General features: G+C 45.8%; 1 protein-coding gene across 2 annotated transcripts in view; it reads left to right on the forward strand.

Moving 5' to 3' along the window:
• Positions 1 to 26464, forward strand: part of PRMT7 (protein arginine methyltransferase 7) — a 936033-nt gene that overhangs the window by 732579 nt on the left and 176990 nt on the right. The window lies entirely within an intron of this gene.

Here is a 26464-nt window from a genome sequence, read left to right on the forward strand (position 1 = left end):
TTGTGGACAAGTGATCCGATTCCACTTCTTTGTTGCTCTCTCTCTCTCTCTCTCTCTCTCTCTCTCTCTCTCTCTCTCTCTCTCTCTCTCTCTCTCTCTCTCTCTCTCTCTCTCTCTCTCTCTCTCTCTCTCTCTCTCTCTCTCTCTCTCTCTTCTCTCTTTCTCTCTTTCTCTCTCTCTCTTGACTAGCACTGGGATGAGTTTGGTTACTCCCTTGGTACCCTTTGTTATCTTTACACCATTCACTTGTGCTGTGACGAGTATGAGTGGTCCCTTGGTAACCTCTGTTAACTTCACCCTATTTGCTTGTACTGGGACGAGTACTATTGGTCCCCTGGTAACCTTTATTAACTTCACCCCCTTCTCGGGTACTGGGACGAATATGATTGGTCCCTTGATAATCTTCATTCAGTTCGTGCTTCTTCCTCCACCCAGGTCTCCTGCCGTTCGAAGTACCTCTGTCGTACAGGATAGGCATTACCGGTTCTTCCCAGGAGTTGAGATTTGCCCCTCTAACGTAAACTGTGTGGACTTCCTCTTCTTCCTTCTTCTTTACGATTCCTTGTACAGTCTTGGCGTTGTTCACAGACTGCTCGGTCCACCCTGTCAGGGTCACACCACCGGCTCCTGGCCTTCCTCGCATGTTTGCATCGGCTTTCTGTTTCCCGGTCGGCTCTCTCTCTTCTCGGTCTGCGCCGCCCACTCCACAACAGGCAGCTTTGCATTTGCCGACTGCTTCCTTAGCTCGGATTCGAATCTCCCGGTCTCCGGGAACGAGATTGCTTTCTATTGGTCCTGCCTTGGTTTTTATTAGGAAGTGTTAAGCCCTCCCCAGTATAGGATCACAGTCCTTTGTCTCTTTCCATGGTGCATTCATCATGCTTTGCCTTATCTTCTTCGTCTCAGTGTGCTAACCACTGATTATCTGTCATGGTTCTCCCAGTCTTCATATTCTTCACAGTATGAATGGTTGGTGAAGGTTGGTTACTGATAACATTACAGTAGCAATTAGTGACTGGTTTGGATGTTACAGCTACTTCTCCAGGAGAGGTTATAGGGAGTTCCTGGACGGAACGGGAGTCCCGGGGAGTCTCTCCCTGTGAGGTCCTGCTGACCGCCACCCCTGTGGGGATTGTTGCCTAGCAGGCTCACCTGTTTAGCTTCAGACAAGGGCTCCCCTTTGGGGAGAAGTGGCAAGATCCTGTGAATCTTCCCACCATCCATGAATGTTCAACTTGTTCCAGGCCTTTCGGTAGATCTCCTGATCTCTAAGTAGAAAGGCGATGGGTGCATATCAGTTTGGGGGAAGCAACGCTCATTGTCAGCTCCTGGAATACAATGGGGCAGTTGTGGTTTTGCTTTGCCATATGTTTCCTTGGGGATATAGAATCTTTTGTAGTTCTGCCGCAGAGCCAAGGTGGTATGGGTATCATTGAGCAATCCGGCCCAATGGTTTTCATCAATCCAGTTGTCAGTCACTCCATTCTAGCTTCTCTATGGCTTGGACACTGTAGCTTGTGTCGATCAGCTAAGATTCCAGATCAGAGGACAGTGTCTGTTCAGATGTCCACTTTTTCTGCCCACAAAACAGTGAATTGAAACTTTGTTTGTGTCAATCATTGAAGCCTCCTTAGTGTTCATGGGGAATTTTTACACACTAAAACAGACTGGGATATGCCTGATTTTGCAGCTAGAAAACCACCCTGGATTCTTGGAAACCAATGGTCATTTAGATGGTCAGCTCAACATCTGGTTGGTGTAGTTGTCTAACTGGTCTCTGTGGGTGAGATGGTAGAGAATTGATAAATTGCTGTCTACTCTGGAGTGCTCCCATACATCACCTTGCAGGGATCTCGCACAATAGTGATTTGATCTCTTAGGATCATACTTTAATCACTCTAGGATGCCTTTCCTCAGTGTGTAACAGTTGGCAGTCAAAGTTGATCACTTGATAGGAGGACTGTAGTTCCCAGTCAATAATCTGCATATGTACTTGGGCCAGCAAGCCTTCTCCCAACACGTTGCTTCATAAATATGCTTACATTTTTTTAAAGAAGCTTGTAGACCCTCGCCATTTTCAAACATCTGAAGCAGGCTTGTACTAACTTGCTTAAGATGGCTTTGAGGTTTCCAGGTTCCTCACAAGCAGTGGCTATTATTTCATCCTGTCCCGCAGGAAGTTGCTCTCCCTAAAGGTTCTTCAGAAACTGTCTGACAAAATACTGGGCTAGAGTGTTCTTGTTCTGTTGGGAAGAACTCCCAGGTATGCCAGAGGGACACTGGAAGTCCACGTACTTGGAGAGCCCAACTCCCTCTTTCGCAAGATACACAGAGGACTCTGTCAATGGCAAGTCTAAACTGCGGTTTATTACAGACAAAACCAACAAGGATCAGCTCAGGAACAAGGGAAAACCATGCTGGTTTTACACTACAATTATGTCAGAGTGACGTCACAACCTGGGCCCTTCTCCAGAAAACCTATTGGGCGCCACAATTGGGTATTGAGTATTTTACCACTTATAGTGGACACCATAGATATGTCAGGTGGCTGGCCTGGTCCATCCCCAAGTCACTATCACAATGTTGCAGTGTGGTGGACTTACCATTGGTTCTTGCCCGTTGCTACCCACCCTTAGGGTACTAAACTGTGATTGGCTAGAGCTGACGTTCCCAGTCCTGGGATCTGCAAAGATTCTCAGCTCTCTGTGTACCTTTTCAAGTTAATAAGAATGACTATGTGTCTGCATTGTAACTTGTGTGTACCACCTTAGTCTATGAGAGTGCTCTCCTGCTCGGTGCAGCACGTGTTTCACATTGTGGCATATTTATTGCAGTCTTATGTCTGGAAGACTGAGACTGGCTCTCTTTGCCACCGCTAGCCACTGTCAATTGTTTGCTTTGACTGTGTCACGTGTTCAGAGAGCACGAATTTGAGCTGTGCCGCTGTGAATTATGAAGAATTATTCGCATTTACTATCTTGTTCCCTGTTCAGCCTGAATCAGCTCAGTTCGTCTCTTGCTGAGAGGCATGTGGCCTGCTGTAATTTTCCTAAACCATTATAATGTGTTTTCTACAGTGTGCATGCTTTACTACATTCTCTATAGGTTAGTCACACTTGGTTCTGTCAGGTCCCATAGGTGCTCCTGCAGTTCCATGGGGTTATTCGCATGTAAGCATCTGCAAGTTTTGCTCAGGATCTCTTGCTTCTTGTGGTTTCTGCATGGCTGCGTTTGGCTAATGGCAAAATAATAGAAGCAATGACAGTATGTATATGTGTCTGTCCTCTAACTATAGAACTGTACGCTTGTGATCTTCATGTATTTGAGTGCGTTCCCGAAGTACGGATGGCACATGTGCTTAATGTCTAAATCTGCTATGTCGTGGTGTCTCTAACGATGTCAGCAACATGGCTTCTGGGTGCTTTAGTCGAGACTGTCAATTGAGGTGTCTTTGATCATGGCTTGTGGCTCTTCACCCACGCTGGGGTAGATCTGTAGTGCTCCTGCTCTGTAGGGCTGGTTGAGGGGGTATGGTTGGCTGAGGGGGTATCTCCTGACATACTTGTAAATCATGGGACCACTGGGAATCGGTCCAAAATAGAATGGGTGATTACAGTGTTTCCTGGCCTTCTTCCGTGTCATGAATTTCATAGGAGGGGGAGGGGGCGGTAGGCTTCCCCATCCCTCTTCAGTCCCCCTCTGGTTGACCTGTCGACCACATCCTTATGTGACAGTCCTTTTGCTCTGGGCTGCCATATCTTCGTTATTCCTCAGAGGTGCCCGTAGTAGTTTGTGTTGTCATCGAACAACCAGTGTATGTAACACACTCCTTCAGGGTTGCGCCAAACCCACTTCCCTTCACAGTACTTGGGATCGAATGGGTTGTCCAGCTTTATGGATTTGGTTGGGGATAGCTGGCATTGTGCAATTCTTTCCATGAGCTTGTCCCTCTCTGCAACAATCTTGTCCTTTTTTCCTCCTATGTTTACATCCATCAGGATCTACATTCCAATAGCCTCTTCTGCTGTTTTCTTGCATTTGGCCATTCAGATTTTGATCCCACACATTGATGGCTGCTGCCAGTACGACTGCTCCCATTACCACCTTAAGTCCATCTGACAGCCATGATGGCATCCAGGACCATATGTAAGCTATCCAGCTTGGGTCCTTCCCTTTCCCCCTGGCTTCATCTTCCATATTGGCGTACATCTGTGCCAGTTGTGCCACTGCATCTTATGGGGTCCCTTTATCTTCGACATTGGCAGGCATGAATGTGCAACAGGAACTCCCTATTTTTGCACAAACTCCTCCTTCCATGGCTTTGAGGAGGTCCAGAAGGTACCTATTCTGGAGCTCCACTAACCTTATCGCTTTGAGCTCTTGCTTTGCCGTGTTGAATCCATTCACAGTAGAATTAATCGTTACCAGCAGCTCCCAGCGAGTGATCTGTAACCACTTGCGTTTGTGTACATCTGCACGGAGGGTATTTTCGATGCAAAGAAAATTTTTGTCCTGCTGAACAGCCTCTGTTCTGCTGGAATCTCGTCTAGTGCTGCTTCTGATGCCCCTGAGAAGTAATTTCCTCCTCTCTTTACTCTGCTCAATCCTGCTTGCTTTTCTGCCTTCTCTGTCTTGGTTGTTGGTGCCACCTCGAGCAACCTCTTTTTTCTTTTGATGTCCATTTTCAGAAACTCGTTGAGCTTTACATCTTTTCTTGGCATGAGCAACAAAGGCATGTTGATATGTGCCAACGAGCAAACTCCTCATCAGTCAGGTGGCAGCTGCTCGTATTCTTTCGCTCCGCAAGCACAATAGTGATCCATCAGTACTGCCGTTCCTACCTTCATAGCTGCAAGTTTTTGAATGTTTTTTCACCCAACGTTCTCGCTAACTTCAACTTTACCATTGTTCTGGTAGCAGAGTGCCGGTTTCTTAAGAGGAATGAACGACATCTGGCCTGGTTCATTTTCTCCCCATGTCAGTAACTTTGCACTTGCCTCTCATTCCTTCAGGCACTTGTCATTTTTTTCCTGTACTTTGTTCGCTGATGACTGTGCTATTGTCAGTGCTTTGCTCCCCACCACTCCATCTTGCCATAGTTTGTGTATACTTGGCCATAAACTAGTATCTGTGGTCTTTCACAACATCCTGGTTCTCCTCCTGTCTCCCTTACTCTCGTCCAGGGACATGGCAGTTCCTTCAAGGTGATAGTCTTCGTTTCTGCCCTTTCAGGCCTGTTGGTTATGTACTGTAACCCTTCATCTAATTGCCAATAATTGTTCATCATGTCCAATGTTTTTATATCATTATTTTCATACGGCAATGTTCCCATGAACCTCCATCTCAACGTGGCTGTCTTCCCTTGGAATCTTTCTCGAGTTTGCACCATCGAGAGATACATCAGGCATTGTGCTCTTGCTGCAGGTATTTCAGTTGCTATGAACATTCTGGATCATAGGGGATTAAAGAGCAGACATAACAGCTCTCCCCGGTGGTTTCTTTACCTACTTTTGTCATGTGTTTGTACCACCTCTTATTAGACACATGAGCAGTTTTGGTGAGATACATGTCTACCCCCTCCATGTCTCTGTCAACACTGCGCTTACCTCTCCTTACCTTATCAGCAGTGTTCTCTTGTCCACGTGACATGGTCGTTCCATCATGCTTGGGTCGGGGAATGTTAGTATAGGGTAAAGTGGTAGCATTAACAACAATCTATAATTGCCAGAATCCCATGAACCCACTGGGGAGTAATATACACAACATGATGATAATGTTCTTTGTTTCCCTCATTTCCACTTACGCTGCTTAATCCTTGCAGCTTGGTGATACACTTGCCTGCCTGAAATGCGTGAAGAAATGCGTTATTGTGTTAGTATTGTAAGTGCTCTTAAGCCCTACGAACCAAATAATCACTTTTTGCAAAAGCAAACAGTGCCTCCCACACCTTTTTCACTGATGGATCCCTTAACATGGCAAGTACTTGGGTGTTCACTGTACTCAAGTTGTGGGTATGTTTGGCCCAAATATTCTATAAATGCAAGCTAGTGTACTCCAGGGGATCGTTCTCAAAATCTGTTAGGTCTCCTTACAGTGTGGACAAACTGGTTGGAGAAAGTATCTGGGTGACGGGTAGAAGGCAGCATGGATATAAACAAACAGTACAATCGCCTCGGCTTTCACGTAGACCCTGTGTGCGCAGAAGAGAAAATTAACAAAAAGACAGTGTATCCTTAAACGATGTCTACAAGTGCTCCAGTCGCCACCTCTGCTGCTTGGAAGCGTGTGACCATGGGTTGTCCTGGTCTCCCTAGTCGTGTAAGTTCAGAACGCACTTGTAACTCTCCTAGGTGCTGAATGTTGGCCCTGTCGGTCACGGCGACAGTGTTGCCATGTGAGGCCACTGCTTTGTAGGGCTTGATGTCTTGCATGTGGTTCCAGACCAACTAACTTGACAGCACGGTCTGCCACATGTTCGACCATGTGTGGGCCAGTAAACCAAGGCGCATTCCAGCACCTAATAAAATTACCAAGAGGACAATGTCCCCAACCTTCACAGTGTTTTGAGTTCACAGTCTTGTTGTGCGTTGTCGCAGTCAATCTCTTCGCTGTCTTCTGGGCCCCCCTGGATCTGTTGTCTCTGGCGAGAGATAAAAGAAGCTCTAGCCACCAGTGAAGTGATGTATTCTTACATTTCCTGTCCTAACACATCTGCACTACTCTCACAGTCCTTCAGAGCTCTTGTGGGAGGAGTCTGAAGAAGATGCATGCGCCTTCCAAGCCCCCACCTCATGCGTTAAATGTTGATCGGATCCAGGATTGTTGCTCCAATGCAAACAGTGCAAGGGGCAAACAGTACAACCAATTCTTCTTGGTGCTTTGCTGTGTTTTGGCTATGCACTCCCTTAGGAGTCCATTCAGGCGTTCACATACCACATTTGCTTGCCGGTGGTACACACAGGCGAACTTATGCTGAATGCCTAACAGTGATGTGATGTGCTCAAAACATTTTGTTGGCGAAGTGAGGGCCGTTGTCAGACCACAAAACCTCACACATGCCCCAATCTTGGGAAGACTTCCCAAACCAAGAACTTAGCCACTCTAAGGGCGTCAGCATGTGAGCAGGGACCTGCCTCAATCCACCTGGAGAATGGGCAGACAACCACTATCATGTAGCGGTATACGTGGCAGACTTGAATCATATTCACATAATCCACGTGTAAATGCAGAAATGGGCCTACTGGTCTCGGTATGGCTCCTCTCACAACTCTGAGTATGACCTGCTGTAAACTGCTGGCAAGTCAAGCAATTGCTCACTAATTCGGCTGTGTGTTCCATCAAACTAGGACAGAACCATGTTTCTCCAATGCATGTAGCAATGACCTCCTTCCCTGTGTGTGTTGGATAGTGCAATTGTGCTAATGCTGTCTTCAGTAATGCAAGTGGCATGACCACTTTTCCTGTATTGTTCTTTCGCCATAAGGCATCTGTCAGAGACATTGAGCACCACTCCACTCCCATAGCTACTTCTCTTCCTCGAGTGCAGCTCCTTGTAAATCCATAATCTGTGTCTCTGGTAATACATTGTAACCCTCCTTTAGTACCATGGTTCTCGCTCCTCCATGTGCATTGGGTCTCTTTCTTAGCTCCCATAATTCCCCAAAATACGCTGCAGATTTTGCCTCAAAATCTGCTGCCTCACTCCATCTTGAAATAGAATCTTCCCCTTTTGTCTGGGCTTGGCACTTCACTATTGCTAACCGTGTTGGCCACGCAATTGCCTCTATCAATCTGCCCAATAGAAGTGCATGCTGTACTGGAGTCCCTTCTGCCCTCCTGAATCCTCTCCTGAGCCAACATGCTAATCCTGAGTGTACTGTGGACGTCACATAGGTGGAGTCAGAGTACACCGTCACTTCCTTCTCCACACTATGTTCCAGTGGTAGTATTAACGCCACTAGTTCTGCTGCTTGTGCTGAGTATTGGGATGGGAGTCACTCCCTTGCAACCACCTCACTTGGCCCGGCTCCATTCAGTCTTCCCACTGCAGTCCCAGTATGTCTGATCCCATCAGTTTTATCAATTGTTGAAGAAATATCAATATAGAGCATGTCTCTCCCCTCAAGTGCGTCCTCCTCTACCTTGCGTGTCTTACTGAACATCTCTGTTCTTTGTGCAGTCGTGTGCATAGTCTCCTACCCGGAGGATATCTGCCAAAAATGTTGCTGTGTTTACAGTCTTGCTCTCACTTTTTTAAGCCTACGTTTGATAGTATCACCTTGTCCCCTGTTGCTCTCTGTGTAGTCAGTGTTGTATTGCTCTCCCCAGAGTACACGGAAAAACATAAATCACCAATGCAATTATAGAGCAAATACTTTGAACGCAGAAAGACTCAATAACTCGCAACCACACACTCTTAGAAGATAATCAGCACTTATACGGCTATTTATTCAAAGCTTAGAAGCAACCAGTGATAACATAGAAATAACTCACAGAAGTAGCATAGACATAAATCACAGAAGAAGCAAAGAATTCAAAAGGAAATACATCACCGTGAGCATAACTGGATTCCTCATCTCGCCCAGAAGCGGCTGGAAGACCCCGGGAACAGCCAGGCCGAGAGCACCATATAGCTCACAGGAATGCCGGACGTAAACGTCGTCTTCCGGCTGAAGTCTCACCTGACCACCTCCGGGTTTCCGCATATATACACACTCCGCAAAGGGGTGGCAGTTCTCGAACCTTCTGGAAATGGCACTTGCGCAGTTGATGAGCAGCCGTCGGTTGCTAGCTGGGTCAATCGAGAGCTACCCTCAAGGAGCAGAGTGCCTCCCTTCTCTAAAAACACGCTCCGCGGAGAACAGTAACAAACCATAACAAAGTTAACTTTCCCAGCAGAAATGTCCTTGACCGCATACCAGGTTTGGAAAGCATGTTTTCCTCAGCACCGTGAATCTAACACTCAACAAAATGTGTGTAGCTTTTCACTGCGGCATGAAGTAAATATCCATCATGGCTCTGAGCGCTCCCAGAAGGCACTGCGCACCAGCGCCATTTTAGTTCAAGCATAACAATTCCACCCTTGGATATTTACCTTCCATAGCCCGGTGGCAAAGGAGCCGGTCTCTGAAACCTACGAAACGTTAAAACTAAATTGGGAATACATTGAATACAACAACAACAAGCTATTGTGATAGGTAATATAATAAAAATGCAAGCAAAAGCGTAACGTAGTTACCCCCTATATCTGGTATCCATGAAAATAACCAATCCCACCAATTCCCAGTACGATCTTGAGACACTTGAGAAATGAGATCCCTCAAACCTCGAATATGACTTTCAATAGCTTGTGAATGGTCACTTAGATTAAAACAACACATACCTTCAAATGCGTTACACCCTAAATTATGATTTAGCAATAAGTAATCAACAGCAGCTCTGTTCTGCAAAGTTGCTTTTCTAATAACTTGACTATCAAGGAGTAATTCTTCTAATGCTTGAGAAGTATGATTAAGGCTTTTGACTACTAAACATGCTAATTTCATCAAAGATTTGTAACCCCCAGCAGCTAAACCCCAAACTCCCACTAATGAATGGGTTAATGCTAGAACCTCCGCTTCTGATAACAAGTGTACATGTGAATCACAATCAGGAGATAGACCCACAGATTCGAAAGTTGACCGTTTACCTCGAGTTATCGCTGGGTGTAAAGGAAACATAATTAGTCCTAATCGAGTTAAAGCACATGGACCTCTGGAAATGTTAGCTGGAATATAAGTGTATGTGATGTTGCCACATGAAAAGAGCCATCCTGTTGGAAGCTTCACATGATTCAAATGACTGGCAGCTATCACTGTATGATTACAAGACATAGTATTATTTACACTGGTGCATGTGCGTGGCACTCGCGAACATAGTCGTCTCTCAAACATTGTATGATTGTGCTGGTTGGCTAAATCTACCTGTCGGCATTTGCCAATTTCTTGTGCATTGCAGGTCATAAAATAACATACATCACCTTGGGTTATATTATAATAACACGTGTCAAATTTCTCCATTTGCGATTGCTTTCTTGGCAGAACCTACAGTACTCATAAACGGAAAAAGATTGCCTAATATCAGAATCTTGAACCAAAGAATCATTGTGTGTGACGCCGAAGATATGCTTTAAAACCGGAACAGGCGTCGGCACTGCTACTAAGCACGTTGTCAGTAAAGCCTCAGCGTTGGGCACATCAGTAAGACAGAAGTGCGATATGTTGAGCACCTGCTGTGCCAGATATATCCACATATTCTCCGTCTGGGTGATCATAGGAGAATGTTTTCGCCGTCCTGAAAATGCTTCTCACATGACTGGCATCAAGGTTGTTTTTACTTGCTCCTGACGTGTTTGCCGCATTTCACGAATCCATGTCTTCGGTCTGGCTGGCTTTTCGGCATCGGCATAAGGCTGCTTTGGGACAACATTATTCATCACTATCAGTATCCCCTTTATCACTGGCACAGATGTGACATTTTTCGTTGGTAGCAGCAGGCTGTTTAATTCTCCCAAAAGGAGTCCATTTAGTACCACAATTACACCAGCCAGACACAGGATCTACAAGGTAAACCCAGAAAAGAGATATCAGTGTTGTACATTACTCTCTCAGGTAACATTTGTCTGCGGGCACATATTGCCATTTGTTTCTACCAGGCTCCATGACTAAAACTACTTGTTCCTTGCCTGATGCAATGACATCTGCGGCACTGGTGGGCCACTTGGCTTTTTCACCCACACCTTTGCACCCGGTACCATACTGTCTGAAGAGCCAAAACTGCGATCCCCACGGGTAGTTAACACTGTAGGAGGCTCCCCCTTCCTAATCATGGTCAATTTAACGGGAATAATGATCAATTGGGCCACTCGATCACCCTAGTGGGTCGATAACAATTGGTCCCCACTATTCATCAGGTTGACTTTAATCTCGCCTTGGTAATCAGCATCAATTAACCCTCCCAACACTTGAACTCCCTTCAATGCTAGGCCAGATCTAGGGGCAATCCATCCCATATGCTCTGGGGGAATTTGTACTCCAATCCCTGTTTCAATTACAACCATCCCTCTCGGGTCTAATCTGATTTCTTCATGGGAATGCAAGTCTACTCCTGCTGACTCTGGAGTTGCTTGATAGGGAGCTAAAGAACCTGGAGTAATTTCCCAGTACAATAGTGTTTCTCTGACTGAATTGGGTTGAACCTATAAAGTAGGAGTCATTAATCGCATCAAAGGAGTTTCATGCTCATTCACAGGTCTATTGTTTAATACTTGCACCGCATCAAACACACGATCACGCCAGCCTATCAAACTGCCATCTCCAGATTTGCGCAAATGTTCTTTCAATAACCCATTCATGCGTTCAATTAACCCGGAAGCAGCTGGATAATAGGGTACGTGGTACAACCACTCAATGCTCTTTCCCGGACAAAACTCCTGGATTAGTTTGCCTTTGAAATGTGACCCATTGTCACTTTGAATCTGCAAAGGCACTCCATAATGTAGTATAATATGATCTAACAACCTGATGGTGTTCAGTTGTGTTGCACGTTTGCACGGCAAAACCATCAAATATCCTGAGTATGTATCCACAATAGTGCATGCATACTGACAACCTCTACTGATTGGCATGGGACCGATATAATCAATCTGCCAAATTTGACCTGGTAATTTCCCTCTTCGCAATGTACCTTGAACAATCTGAGGGATAGGTCTATGCAGTTGATGTTGGCACACTGGACATTGCAAAATGATCGTTTTCACTACTTCTAAAGGAAGACTGATTCCTCAAGCTTGTGCCCACCTGATAGTAGCCTTTTCTCCAAGGTGCCCACATTTCTGATGGGCCCATTTGGCCAAACCCTCCAAACCGTCTTCCTGAGCCTCTGCATCCACAGATGAAATCTTGGTGTGTTCGTCTGCAACAGATTTAAACCAACGTTCTAATGAGTCTGTGGCACAATGCGTGTATACAGTGACTTCACTTTGTAATAACATTTCTGCAATATCTTGCCACAGTTCTTTTCCCCACAACCCTTTTGAATGAATCTTCCACCCATTCTTTTGCCAGGTTGGCAACCACACTGCCAATCCATTCGCCACTGACCATGAATCTGTGTACACATAACATTGACCAGGGGTCTCTTGTTTCAATGCTTGGTAAACTGCGTAAAGCTCTGCAAACTGACTGCTCTTCACTTTCCCTGTCGTTGTCAACATCTTTTTTGTCTTGGGATTGTACGACACTGCTTTCCAGTACCGCTCCGTTCCCACATATCGAGCTGAACCATCCGTGAACCAAGCATGCTCTGTTTGCTCCACGGTCAAATCGCTGTAAGGTACTCCCCATTTCACGGGGGACTCACGTTTTTCAAGCACTTCCGGTGGTATGTAATCTGAGGGCGGTATGTTGGCTACTTGCTCATGTAATTTTGCCACTCCGCCCTTTCCTGATTTGGCTCTGTCTTGAATATAGCATTTCCATTTAATTATGCTGGCTTCTTGAGCATGTCCTATTCTATGCGTTTTAGGAGAGCTCAGTACCCATTGTATGATTGGTATTTCCGGTCTCATCAATACATCATGGCCCACCGTCATTTGCTCGGTATCAACAAGGGCCCAATAATACGCCAGAAATTGCTTCTCAAACGGAGTGTATGAGTTACCAGCATCGGGCAACTTACGACTCCAAAACCCCAATGGCACACGTCTCCTGTCTTGTTTCTGCCACACACTCCAGTTAGCATAATTGTCTTATACAGACATATTTAATTCCACTTTGCCTTCCTTTAATGGCCATAAATCAAGCACCTGCTGCACGGTGTCTTTCGCCATCTCAAAGGCTTTCTGTTGCTCCTCCCCCCACTGAAACTCATATTTCTTTCGTGTCACCTTGTAGAGGGGGGCCAATATCCGCCCTAAATGGGGAATGTGCTGTCTCCAAAACCCAAACAGCCCTATAAACTGCTGAGCTTGCTTTTTGTTCATTGGAGAGGTGAATTCAAGTATTTTCTGTCGGGGTTTTGGCACCATTTCTCGATGCCCATGATGCCACTGAATCCCTAGGAATATCACTGTTTCAGCTGGACCTAGAATTTTACTCGGGTTAATCTCCCACCCTTCCTTCTTCAATCCTTCCATAATGACATCTAACTGGCTTTGCACACTGTGCTCATCCTTGCCCTGAATCAAAATATGATCAATGTAATGAGAGATTTGTATGTCAGGTTTACACGGTATCTTGTCTACGTGCTCTGCCACCAGCTGGTGACAGATAGTCGGACTATGTATGTACCCCATAGGTAGCCTCGTGAAAGTGTACTGACGTCCACTCCACGAAAATGCAAACTTCTCTTGACTCTCTTCAGCAATTGGTACAGAGAAAAATGCATTGGCTAAATCAATCACTGCATACCAAGTCCCCTCAAACTTTTGGACATTCTCAATCAAGGTAATGGCATCTGGGACCGCGGGCACTAAGGGAGGACTGTGTTTATTCAACTCCCTGTAATCCACCGTCATCCTCCACGACCCATCTCCCTTTTTAATAGGCCAGAGAGGATTGTTCCATGCGGTGGCAATAGGGCGTAATACACCCGCCTCCACGTACTCTTTGATGGTGTCTGAAATCTCCTTGTGCCCCCCAGGAATGAGGTATTGTTTCATTGCTACCCGCTTGGTTGCCACCGGCACTTGCACTGGGGGCATCTTCAATTTGCCTACGGTAATGGGTGTACAGATCAATGCACTTACCCCAAACTGGCACGTTTTACCGCCAAGTCCCAAGGTTAACCCTTCCAAAATGTCAAAGCCAATTATATATTCAGGTATCGGGACAATCAACACTTTGTATTTCTGCCTATTCAAATTGCCTATTTTCATCTCCACTTTCGTTTGTACTGCGGGGTTCTCCTTTCCCCCTAAACCTGTAATAGTAAACTGTTTGCCTTTAAATCGTGTTGGATTGCCATGAATCAAAGAGGCCTCGGCCCGGTGTCTATCAATGCTCGCACCCCTTGTGTATTTCCTGGCCCCCAAAAAATCTTCACATCAACATGAGGCCGCCTATCAACTTTTATGCGGGAAGACGCTGCCGGAGCTTTGCCGAAGCCCTAGTCAAACTTTGAATGAGTGTGACTCGACTCCGCCTCTAACATTGCACTCACCACCTTTCTCAAATCAGCCTATGTTGGCTGGTACAGGGAAGGTGTCCCCATAGACCCTTCGTCTTGTTCTTCCGCAGGGGGAGCAGAAGGTGAGGTATCTCCCTGTGGCGTGGTGACTATCTGTTTCTTAACCTGTTTATAGCGCTCTTTGGCTGCAAGTCCTCATTTTTTTGTATAATTCATACATTACTCTGGTTTCAATGCCATCAATTTCTTCGTGTGGCACACCATCTTTTAACAAAGCCAAAAACATGTCTTTTAGGGACACTCGGGAGTCTCTACTATCTTGCCGCCTGCCTTCAGTTCTTCTCTCACTCCGCCCCTCTGTCTCACGTGGCTTGTTATCGCTCTTATCCCACTCCCCTAAATCTGCAAGTTGCCGAATGGCATCTGCTACCTCATCAGTAGCTTTGCTCGTCATACCTACGAGCAAAGTCATAATGACACTTTTGTGTGCGGGTGGCGCGGTTCTAATCACCATGTTTCGAGTTGAAACTGAGAGCGCCACGGCTCCCATGTGATCAGGAGCATCTATGTGAATAGCCTCTTTCATAGCATGCTCTCTGACTTTTTGAATTGCTTCTCTCAACGTATACCACTTCGTTTCTTCGCTAGGCCAATCTGTGGTAATGGGGTATTTACGGTTACATGCTTGGGCTACCAGGTGCAACAAAGACACCTGTGTATCTTGACCATTTGCGTCAGGGGGTGGTCCTGCCCTTAAGACCTCATGTACATTGGTGTCAATTGACATGGGTAAAAAACGTGGTGAATCCGTAGAATCTGCCAACAACCCTGCAGCACCCCCATCTAGCAATCTCACCATCCATGTCAATAAAGCTTCCCCTGATTTTTGCCTCAAACGGGTAATAATTTACCCAACCTCCTGCTGTGTGTAATCCTCCAGCGTGGTTAAATCCACCATTCCGACAGCAGGATTCTGCGGGTGGGGTCCGGCTCGCCGTCTTCTAACGGGCTTAGATGCCACTTTTTTCTGTTTAGCTTCCATTTTAGGGTCAGACTCATTTCAGGAACTACTTTCTAGACTGGTTAAATCAAAAATATCACCATACCACCTTTCTTTTGTTGACCCCTCCCTGTCTTTTCCTATACTTATACCCGCCTACTCTGACTGCTGCCCTCTCGTGTACAGCCTGATATGCGTCAGCCTTATCTTTAAATAGTTTAATTTGAATCTGCTGCATTAACGCAGTCTGCCTTTCTGCAGCCAGCTCTCTCTCTAATCGCAAAACCTCATTTTTCATTTCCACCTTCATTTGATGTATTTTCCTATAAGCATGCAAAAGAACCCAACCTCGCCTACCTAATGCCGCACATTCTCTGCCACGTTCTACTGGAACTTGTTGCAAGCATGCCATTACATCAGACGGATCGGCTCTCCCAATCCGTGATCCCATGTCTCACTTAGACCTGCACCACATGCCCACGCCTGGGCCAACTTATCATATGGACTCTTAGTCCAGCCTGAAATAACAACATCAGAACAGTCACCGCCAGCGGTAACGCTCTTCTTCCTGAACAAACTACTCATTATCGCAAACAAAGCAAAAACCTCTTTGTATCTATATATTTTTTCTCTCCACACTGCAATCACTCCCACAAGCACGCACACGATGGCAAAGGAAAAAGAAAACTTTGCTACTCAAAAACTTCACTTGCAAGACAACCGAATCCTATCTACGTTCAAACAGATTATTGAATACCCGGAACAACTCATCACAAGTATCCTGTTCGTGACGCCAAATATGTATTGCTCTCCCCAGAGTGCACCGAAAAACATAAATAACCAATGCAATTATAGAGCAAATACTTTGAATGCAGAAAGACTCAATAACTCGCAACCACACACTCTTGGAAGATAATCAGCACTTATACGGCTATTTATTCAAAGCTTAGAAGCAACCAGTGATAACGTAGAAATAACTCATAGAAGTAGCATAGACATAAATCACAGAAGAAGCAAAGAATTCAAAAGGAAATACATCACCGTGAGCGTAACTGGATTCCTCATCCCGCCCAGAAGCGGCTGGAAGACCCCGGGAACAGCCAGGCCGAGAGCACCACAGCTCACAGGAATGCCGGACGTAAGCGTCCTCCTCCGTCTGAAGTCTCACCTGACCACCTCCGGGTTTCCGCATATATACACACTCCGCAAAGGGGTGGCAGTTCTCGAACCTTCTGGAAATGGCACTTGCGCAGTTGATGAGCAGCCGTCGGTTGCCAGCTGGGTCAATCGAGAGCTACCCTCAAGGAGCAGAGTGCCTTCCTTCTCTAAAAACACGCTCCGCGGAGAACAGTACACAAATGTCCTTGACCGCATACCAGGTTTGGAAAGCATGTTTTCCTCAACACTGTGAATCTAACACTCAGCAAAATGTGTGCAGCTTTTCACTGCGGCATGAAGTGAATATCCATCATGGCTCCGAGCGCTCCCAGAATGCACTGCGCACCAGTGCCATTTTAGTTCAAGCATAACAAGTGTGCTCTTTGGCTTCTGCAGTACCGCACAGAGGGTGTGCTCCACGTAAAGAGTGGTGGTACACCCTATCGTTATTTCTGCTGACTTCTCCACTGCGAATGTGGCAGCTGCCAAAGCTTGTTCGCACAGATAATGTCCTCTCATCACTGGGTCAAGCTGTCCACTGTAGTAAGCTATTGGCTTATGGCCCATGCTTGTCCTTTGTGTCAGTACTACCTTCATCACTGTAGCATCAGTGTGTGAGAACAAGAAGAATTATTTTTTGTAGTCTGGGATCCCTAACACTGGAGCTGTGCCTATTGCGTCTTTCAATTCATCGAATGCTTCAGTCATCTCAGTGGTCCACGTCAGTGTCTTGAATCCCTTCTGTGCTTCCTTCAGGGCTCACAATAGTGGCCTTGTGTATGTGCTGTGGTCAAAGATGCATGCTGTAACCCTAAGAACTGTTGCACTTCCCTCACTGTTGTGGTCTTAGGTTTTTTGCGTATTGTCTCTGCTCTCTCTGGGGTGATCTGTTGGCCATTTTGGGAAATCGTCTGTCCAATGTATAGCACCTCCTTCTGACAGTACTGAATCTTTGCCTTGTCCACCTTGTACCCTTTGTCTGCTAACACAGTCAACATGTGTACTGAGTCCTGCCTACACTGGTCTTCCGTGGTGCTGCAAATCAAAATGTTGTCTACATACTGCAAAACGGTGCTCTCCTCGCCTACATGTGAAAGCATAGGGAATATCCCCCGTTAAGTTACCATTGACTCTATATAAATCCACTGGGACATCATATCGTTCCAGGCTGATCTTCTTTTTTTCTTAGCATCTTTGTTTCTTCAGACCACAATCATCCATACAGTTGCAGTTAAGGGCTCCCACTATTATTATCTCTTTTGGACTAATGCCATCTGACCATTCATTTAATAATTCTGTAATTTGCGTAAATCACTCCATCTATGAAATCCTTCCATTAAGCACTTTCCGCTACAACCGCCTCATACTGCATAGGCCGTTCCTTAACATCAACCAAATACTTGTTATCAAAGCCAATTGGGATACCCCAAGCCGGACGACCGTTTGACCCTTCGACAGCCTTTTTTCAAACCATCGAATACTCGTCCTTAATAAATGAATTAACAAGCCAAACTTCTTGTAAGAGGAATTTCTGATCTTGTGAATCTGCTTAGAATCACATGCTGTGCATATAGTCCGACATCTAGTGGTAGTCGCTGGGTATTGCATCTTGTCTTTCAAGAATCGAAAGGGGACGTCGACATGGGCGTGCTTGTAACACTATCCCTAACGTGATGTGTAGTGTACCCAAAATCCCTCACACGCCAAGGTCCCTCAGATTGTTTTTTTCCACCCAGGTAGCTAGTCGCCTTATGCAGAGCTCAGAAATTGCTAAGTTTATATTTCCTTGTCCACGACTGTCGGTTGTTTAATATTCGTCAATCCTTCATCGACGACTACTCCTTAGCCAGCGCCGAAGATGACTGCAGATTTCGGCAGCTGGTGCTTTGGTCGACGCTGTTGACCACGTGGCCTCCGCCCTCCGGCCAGGCCTACACAGTAGGGTGAGTGGGGCCCAGGGTTCTGTTTGTTTTGTAGAATGCATTGCCTTCTCCCCTCTTTTCCTTTCTGGTTTCGTTGTCGCTATTAACCTGAGATATGGACAGGGCTCCTTTTTAAATTTTGCCCTTCTTGCAATGGCAAAAATCTATGGAAAGACACACACCGGAAGTTTAATACGTGTCTACCTCGAGATCACAAAGAGCAGGCCTTCAACTCCTGGCAACATTTACATCCGAAGACGATAAAAGAACAGCGGACGAAGTGGCGGGCGGCCTAGGCCATGCAGTAGGCCGAGAGTAGCTCCCCTGTTGGCACAGGGGCCAAGAGTGACGAGGATGTAAGCGACAGGAATGGCTCTGATGCAGAGGCCATTGACCTCTCTGCGGAAAGCCAAGTTCCGAGATGTCTGTCTCCGGCAGGCAGGCCACCGGTTCTGCTATGGGGAGACTACACCCCGGCGACAAGGACACACACACACACCACGTAAAGAAAAACACACAAACCCCCGAGCCTCCTCGACAGACTCGTGGGGATGGCCTCAGATGCAAACGTGAACGACAAAACCTTTGACGGAACCCACCGATCCCCATGATCGGCCGTCCTCCCTTCAAACATCCATACGGCATGCATCTGGGCATCCAAGTCAAAAGAGCGTTAGCACCAAACCTCATAAGAGCGCGTCGGCGCCAAAGGTTTCGGCGGCGCCGAATACCGCGAACAAAGCCATTAGGCTCGCCGAAATCACTCCCAGATATGCCAGAGATTCGTGAGAGTCTTGTGAATATTATCTTGGTGGCAAATAGGCCTAGGGACACGTTGAAAGACACGTCAAAATGTCGAGAAGAATATTCAGAGGGGTCCCAGACCCTGTCTAAGACACTGGCAGACAAATCTCAACTGCCTAGAGACCCAAGTCTGCTGGCTGACAAATCTCGACTGCCTAGAGACCCAAGTCCTCAAGAAGAAAAAGGCCAAGAGAGGAATACTCTTACCCTACTTTGCCCAAGGTTGAAAGAACTTCCAGTCAGTTCTCTCATGAGGAGGTGTTTGACCTAACTGAACTAGAGGATATCCATCAGGACCCCTATGATCAGGGAGAGAGAATCCCTTTCACAAGTCAATAGACCAGTCTCCAGATTAGGGTGCTGAGCAACCAGTAGGCGAGGCACCATGGCTGTCACTGTCCACTACCCCAGATCCAGACACACTGTGTATAGATCCTCCCTCATCATCTCCTCAAAGACAAGCCTCACCTATCGATGACCAGATGGCATTCAATGCTTTTCTTAAAGAAGCAGCTGAACACTTTCAGATTGCCATTCAAGAGGCGGTACAAGACCCCGACTTTGTAGAGGATATTTTAAAAGAAAAACCACCCTTAAGTCAAGCGATACCTCTGTTGAATTCTATCATAAAAGGGACATTGCTCCATCTTTGTTGACTCCATCCCAAACAAGAGCTGTAAACCCACGAGTCGAAAAGCTTTTTCGCCCCTCTCCAACAGACCCACTATATATCCGGGGACATTCCACTCCCGACTACCTAGTAGTCACAACTACAAGGAAGAGAGCCGGAGTACCCTTCTCTACGGCTGAGGCACCTCCAGACATGGATTGCAAGAAGTTTTATGCTTTTGGAATGCGCATTAGAACATCAGCAGCCTACTCCATTAGGATAGTTAACAACACCGCATTGCTGGCTAGTTATAGCAATGTCCAATGGAATTTGCTCCAGGAGGGCCTGCAAGAAGTCCCAGAGCCAACACGATCACGCCTTCTGGCGGTTGTGTCGGAAGGGAAGCAGGTCAATCAGAACATCCTCAGAAAAACCCTGGATGCTGCAGAAACAGCGGGACGAACACTGGCCCAACGTACGCTGGTTAAAAGGCACGCATGGTTAAGAAATTTGGGATTTAAACATAAAACCCAGGCATCCCTTATTAACAAGCCGGTTGAAGAAACAACATTCTTTGGAAAGGCAGTAGATGAGGCCTTAGAGACAGCTAAAAAGGGATATGAAACCTTGAAGTCTCTAAACCAGATTACGCAAAGACCCAATCAGCAGCGAGGGGGTAGCTCTCTTCGCTCCTTTTCGGGGACAATCCTTCCCACGCTCCCCCCAATCAATACGGAACGGGAAATACACCATGGTCCTTAGGACAAGGGGCAACTGCCACATGCCAATATCAGCATAGAGGGCAGTCCCATGGCAAAGGAAGGGGTAGAAGCTCCACCCCAAGAGGCTCCCCGTCCTCAAATCAAAAATGACTTGCCGGTCCGGGTCCCTCCCATGCCTCCCCGGTCAGGGGACGAATAACATCTTTCTTTGATGCATGGGAGGGAATCACCACAGACCAGTAGGTGCTCAAAACCGTCACCCACGGTTACTTCTGTAACGCTCACCTGGTTCCCACGGAGGCGCGGCGTCGAAGGCGCAGAACTCTGAAGATGGACAGGAAGGGCCCCTCTATTCTGGCTTCCCTGGCTCGTTGGATACCCTCCTGTGCGTGAAAAGGGAGTATTACCAACTGTGGAACAATGCTCAAGCCTCCCACTCCCTTCCAACCCTCCACGATACCTCCTCCACGATTCCCCGTGAAGCCTCACCTTAGGGTTTGGAAGGATGAGCTCTCCATCCTGCTTCTGATGCAGGGGCGCGTTGAACCCCAGTTACTTCACTGGATTGAGGATTGATGGGAGTTCAGGTAAGCTTGACTGTTCAGTTAAGGCGCTGTAAAAGTTCTGTTCAAAAGTTCAAGCTTAATAATAATGTTCGTTGTCTAATTGCAGCAAGCGCTAATGCTTATGTCTTTTTCCCCTTAGGGGCCGGGGTTCGGAGTGCCGGAGATATGGCGCCGACCCGAAGTGAAACAGTTCTGGATGAGAGAAAGAAAGGGTTTGCTCTCAAACTGCGCACACACATAGAATAATAAACAATTGCAAATTAAATGAGTGGTTTTAATCAGAATTGGTGCAGCCTGACACGTGTTTCGAGCTTCCCGCTCTTCTACTGAGGCTGCTTGTGCAAAATTATAAAACATTGATGTACAACGAAAACATTTGTTAAGCATGATTCAATAGCAAAACAAACCAGTCCCCAGACCCAGGGCAAGGAGGCAGTTAGGGTTTGCCAAACCAACACATTGAGTATATGGTTTAAAGTAACAGACAGTTGCAACGAATGCACACATCTGGTTTTTACAAGTGTGGGGGCTGCTCCACGTGTTCACATGCACTGGAGACTACCTCCATCGACTTCGGACACTTAGGTACACATAAGATTTTGTCTTTTATTAATTGTAATTCGAAATTCTGCATTTACTGTATTAAATGTGTCTGCGGCCTATTCTATATTGGCAGTACAATACGCCCGCTGAAAATTCGTATCAGGGAACATCTGTACTCAATTACTCAATCTGACTCCAAATATCCCCTAGCTTTGCATTGGCAAAGATCCCATCAAATGGATAACAAGACAATGATCAAATTTGCTGGGATGATGAAGGTGTCACTTCCACAACGTGGAGGCAACCAGATACTCAAACTTAGACAATTGGAAGCCCGATTGATTTGTCAATACCGTACTGTAGAGTTTGGCCTGAACACAGACCATGAACTATCTGTCTTTTTGTGATTACATGTTGTTTAAAAGTTATGGTACACGTGTGTTTTTTAAGGTCTTCGCACATGTCATGCCAATAGGTACCGATTATTTGTATGGATGTCAATGGTAATCAGCCGCTATTTACATGTCATTACTCAACTATCATGCTATCTACCCGGGTGCAGCGCCCCCCCCCCTTTTTTTTTTTTTTTTTTTTTAATGAATACACTTGCTAGCATGGGCGCAACCGTTTTAACACAATCCTTGCATATCCAGTCAGGTCGAGGCGCACTTCCTTTATTTAGCATCTTTTTCAGCACATGCAACACTCTTTATTATAGATGCAGGCACAGGTGTTTTAAAATACACTACTGCCATCCGTGGACAGCTCAAGTGACTTCATACTCCAATTAATTAACTAATGTCTTCCGGATCTATGTCCTTCTGTCTCGCAATTTTTTTTTTTAAAAATTTTTTTTTTAAAAATTTTTTTATTTATTTATTTATTTATTTATTTTTTATTTATTTTTTTGTAATTCCAATTCTATTTGTGCATTTACCATGCGCAATTTATTTCCGGCATACGCACACCTCAAACATATCCTTGTCTATATGGAGTAGCCTCAATGATTTCCTTTACATGATATCTACACTAGTCCATCATGGCGCTCTTGTTTTCCCATTAACTCTGTGGTGACTCGCCTGTGCACGGGCGTTTTCACTGTTGCTTCCCTCACATCTCCGAGTTATACTCGGCACACAGAGGGTTCCCGTTTGGCTCCAGTTCCCCACATAGCAGTGAAAGTACTGGTGAGTCAACGTTGACAATTTGTACACGTACCGTTCCAGCAAGAATTCTTGCTGCTTCAGATGTCCACAGAGATAAACCACTCAATTAGCTAATTGACCTTTTGTTGCTTTGTTTTCTTTGGCTCTTGCCGCACCTGCATTCTTCGTTTCCTGCCTGTGCTGCAGCAAGATAATAATTTACTGAAAATTCATTCGTGCAACTGCAAAATAATGGTATGTCATTTCTTTATTTTCAAATGACTGCTAGGTGGAAATCTAGTCAGTCAGATTCCTACATAAATAGCCATCCCGTCTTTTGCTTTATAGGGAGCCCACGCCTAACTTTGTCAGATTACTCAACTTCTACCTTTGGTAAGTGGGATAAAACTATATATATAATATTAAAACAATTTTCTATGACGCAATATATTTGCAACCCCTCTTTTTATCGTATTCGATTCATTAAGTTGCCACTTGATAAAACATTTTTTAATTTTGCATTTTTCTCTAGTATTCAAAATACACACTAGCCAAGATTAAGGTACAATTTTAACAGTCAGTGGCCTTATACATGTATTTCTGGCTGATTACCATGAGCATCTTCTCTCACTGAATAATGTTGTTGTTCTTTTGTCTTTTTTCTCTCTCCTCCCTCTTTTCATTGTTTTATAATGTGTTATGTTTTTTCCACCGAATTACGCACTTTTTGTGTTTTCATTTTCTTTCTTTGAATTGGGTTGATTTGATATGTGCATTCGTTGCAACTGTCTGTTACTTTAAACCATATACTCAATGTGTTGGTTTGGCAAACCCTAACTGCCTCCTTGCCCTGGGTCTGGGGACTGGTTTGTTTTGCTATTGAATCATGCTTAACAAATGTTTTCATTGTACATCAATGTTTTATAATTTTGCACAAGCAGCCTCAGTAGAAGAGCGGGAAGCTCGAAACACGTGTCAGGCTGCACCAATTCTGATTAAAACCACTCATTTAATTTGCAATTGTTTATTATTCTATGTGTGTGCGCAGTTTGAGAGCAAACCCTTTCTTTCTCTAATTCCAATTTCCAGTGGGAATTTGGCAGGCTCCTACTCAAGCTCTCAGCCGCAGCCCTATCACAGCCACATAAGTTACCGTTCTATGCGCTGTATCCTGCTGACCTTTTCTGCCACTTTTTCTTCATTTCAGTTCTGGATGAGCGCTCAGGTAATGTCTTTGCATTCGCTCATTCAATGTCTTTGTCTTTTTTCCCCATAGGGGCCGGGGTCCGGAGATGCCAGGAAGCGGCAGGACCCGAAATGCAGTGGGAATAATCCAACAGGTAAGACTTAAAAGGAAACTGAGCTTTCCTTATTCCTTTTCTCCCTCTCACCTTTGTTCTTGTCTTTTTTCCTCTAGGCGCCGGGGCGTAGCTGAATCCGGAAGATCGCTGCTGAAGATGGAAGCGCCTTGCAAGGGTGAGTAAAATGCAGCGCTGCAGCGATCGAAACAAAATGCCTTTAAAATGATGTCTTCCTTTTCAGGGCCGTTGGAGAAATGACTCCGGGATGCAGATTTAGCAGGTAAGGGCCTTTCTTCTCCTATTCTCTTCCTTTCTCCCCTTGCAGGTGTTCCAGGGTGCTGGCAGGCGTGGCTGAAGTCAGGATGCAGGAGCTGACACGGTGAGCGTCCAGCTGCTAGGTGCAGAACAACGCGAAGCACGTGTGGCTGTTCGGGTGGGGTTTAAATAGCCTTGGAAGAAGTTCCTGGTATGTATCCTTCCACCAATCAGGTTTGTATCCTTCCCCGACCACACCCGGGTGGTGTAGTAGTCCTACAGGTAAAGTAGTCCCATTCAGGCCTCAAGAGGGCCTGGATGAAGCAGCAAGGTCTGCATCAGGTAAGTGTGCACCCAAGCACTTAAACACATATCCTCTTCTATGAACCTGGCGCCTAAGGCGCCAGGACTGGGGTCCGCTATGAGCCTGGCGCCTAAGGCGCCAGGACTGAGTCCAAAGGGCCCCGACTTGGGCCCGCTGAGACTTCCCTGGGGAAAATGATGTCTGCCTCTAGGGTTGCTGGGCCCGGCCTGGCTCCTTGGAGGTAGGCATCATGACAGTACCCCCCCTCAAGGCCCCTCCCAAGGTCTTTTCCTCCGGGGGTTTTGGTTTGTGCGGGAATCTTCGATGGAATCGTTGAATTAATCGTGGTGCGTGAACATAGTTACTGGGTTCCCAAGATCTTTCCTGAGGTCCATATCCTTTCCAATCAACAAGATAGAAGAGTTTCGACTTAACTATCTTGGAATCTAAAATGTCTTTCACTTCGAATTCTAATTCTCCATCAATTTGGACAGGGCCTGGGGGCTCAGACAGTCTGGTTCCAGGTTGTACTGGTTTTAGAAGAGATGCGTGAAAAACGGGATGAATCCGCATGTTGGATGGTAAATCGAGTTTAAAGGCCACTGGGTTGATAATAGCTTTGATGGGGTAAGGCCCAATGAATCTGGGATTAAAAGTTCGCTGACCCTTGAGGGGTAGATGTTTAGTTGCTAGCCATACCTGATCTCCTACTTGGTAAGGAGGAGTTTTACTTCGGTGCAAATCAGCGTTTTCTTTATACTTTTTCTTGGCTTGCTGTAAGTGGGTTGTAGCTTCTTTGAAGGCTTGGGTTATTGTGGAATGTAGGTGATTTACTGCAGGCATCTCCAGGGTCAGAGGTGGATCTAGGTCAGTGGTCCAAGGATGGTGACCATACAGGGTATAAAAAGGAGTCTGTCCGGTTCCAGAATGCACTGAATTGTTGTATGCATATTCTGCAATCCAAAGGATGTCTTTCCAATTCAACTCGGACTGGTGTAAAATGCACCGCAGATATTGCTCGAGAGTCTGATTGGTTCTCTCGGTTTGTCCGTCGGTCTGGGGGTGGTGGCTGGTGGATAACCGCACGTCTATTTGTGCTAGTTGGCAACATTTCTTCCAAAAGTGGGAGATAAATTGACTTCCACGGTCTGAGACTAATATGGAAGGGAAACCATGTAACCGCACTATATTTTCCATAAATTCCTTGGCCAAGGTGGAAGCTGACGGCAATCCTTTTAAAGGGATAAAATGGGCCATTTTGGAGAATAGATCCACTATTACGAGAATCGTGTTGTAACCACCACAAGGAGGCAGGTCAGTTATAAAGTCCATTGACAAGGTGTGCCAAGGTGCTGGTGGAATGTCCAAAGGTTGAAGTAGGCCAGCTGGCCTTTTCTTTTGACTCTTATTTTGGGCACAGATTCCGCAAGACAACACAAATGACTTTGTCTTTTCTCCAAGAAGGCCACCAGAAGTGGCGTTTGATCTTTTCTTCTGTTTTCGCGATACCGGGGTGTCCTTCCATTAATGATTCATGATGACGGGTAATGACAAGTTCCTGCAATTCTTTACTTGGCAGAAATAACCGCTCTTGGAAGTAGGGTAAATCATCCTTAACGGTGTAGTGAGGACCCTTTTGACTCCATTCCAGTAAGGCAGAAGAGTCAAAAAGCTGTTTTACTTGAGCTTGGATGTCCTCAATGGTTTGCAATGAAGTCAAGCCCAGAATTCTTTGTTCCGGTTTGATTGGCACAGGTTCTAAACTCGAATTGGCTTCTTCCATGCCTATCCGGGATAAGGCATCTGCCTTACCATTCTTGCAGCCAGGGCGATAGGTAATTACAAAATCAAATTCCGCAAAGAATAAAGCCCATCGGAGTTGTCGCGAAGATTGAGTTTTGGCAGTCTTTAAATACTGCAAATTTCTGTGGTCCGTAATTACGGTGATGGTGTGTCTTGCACCGAGAA

The sequence above is a fragment of the Ambystoma mexicanum genome, chromosome 1p, assembly GCF_040938575.1.
Source record: "Ambystoma mexicanum isolate Mex_15411 chromosome 1p, UKY_AmexF1_1, whole genome shotgun sequence".
NCBI classification, from domain to species: Eukaryota; Metazoa; Chordata; class Amphibia; order Caudata; family Ambystomatidae; genus Ambystoma; species Ambystoma mexicanum.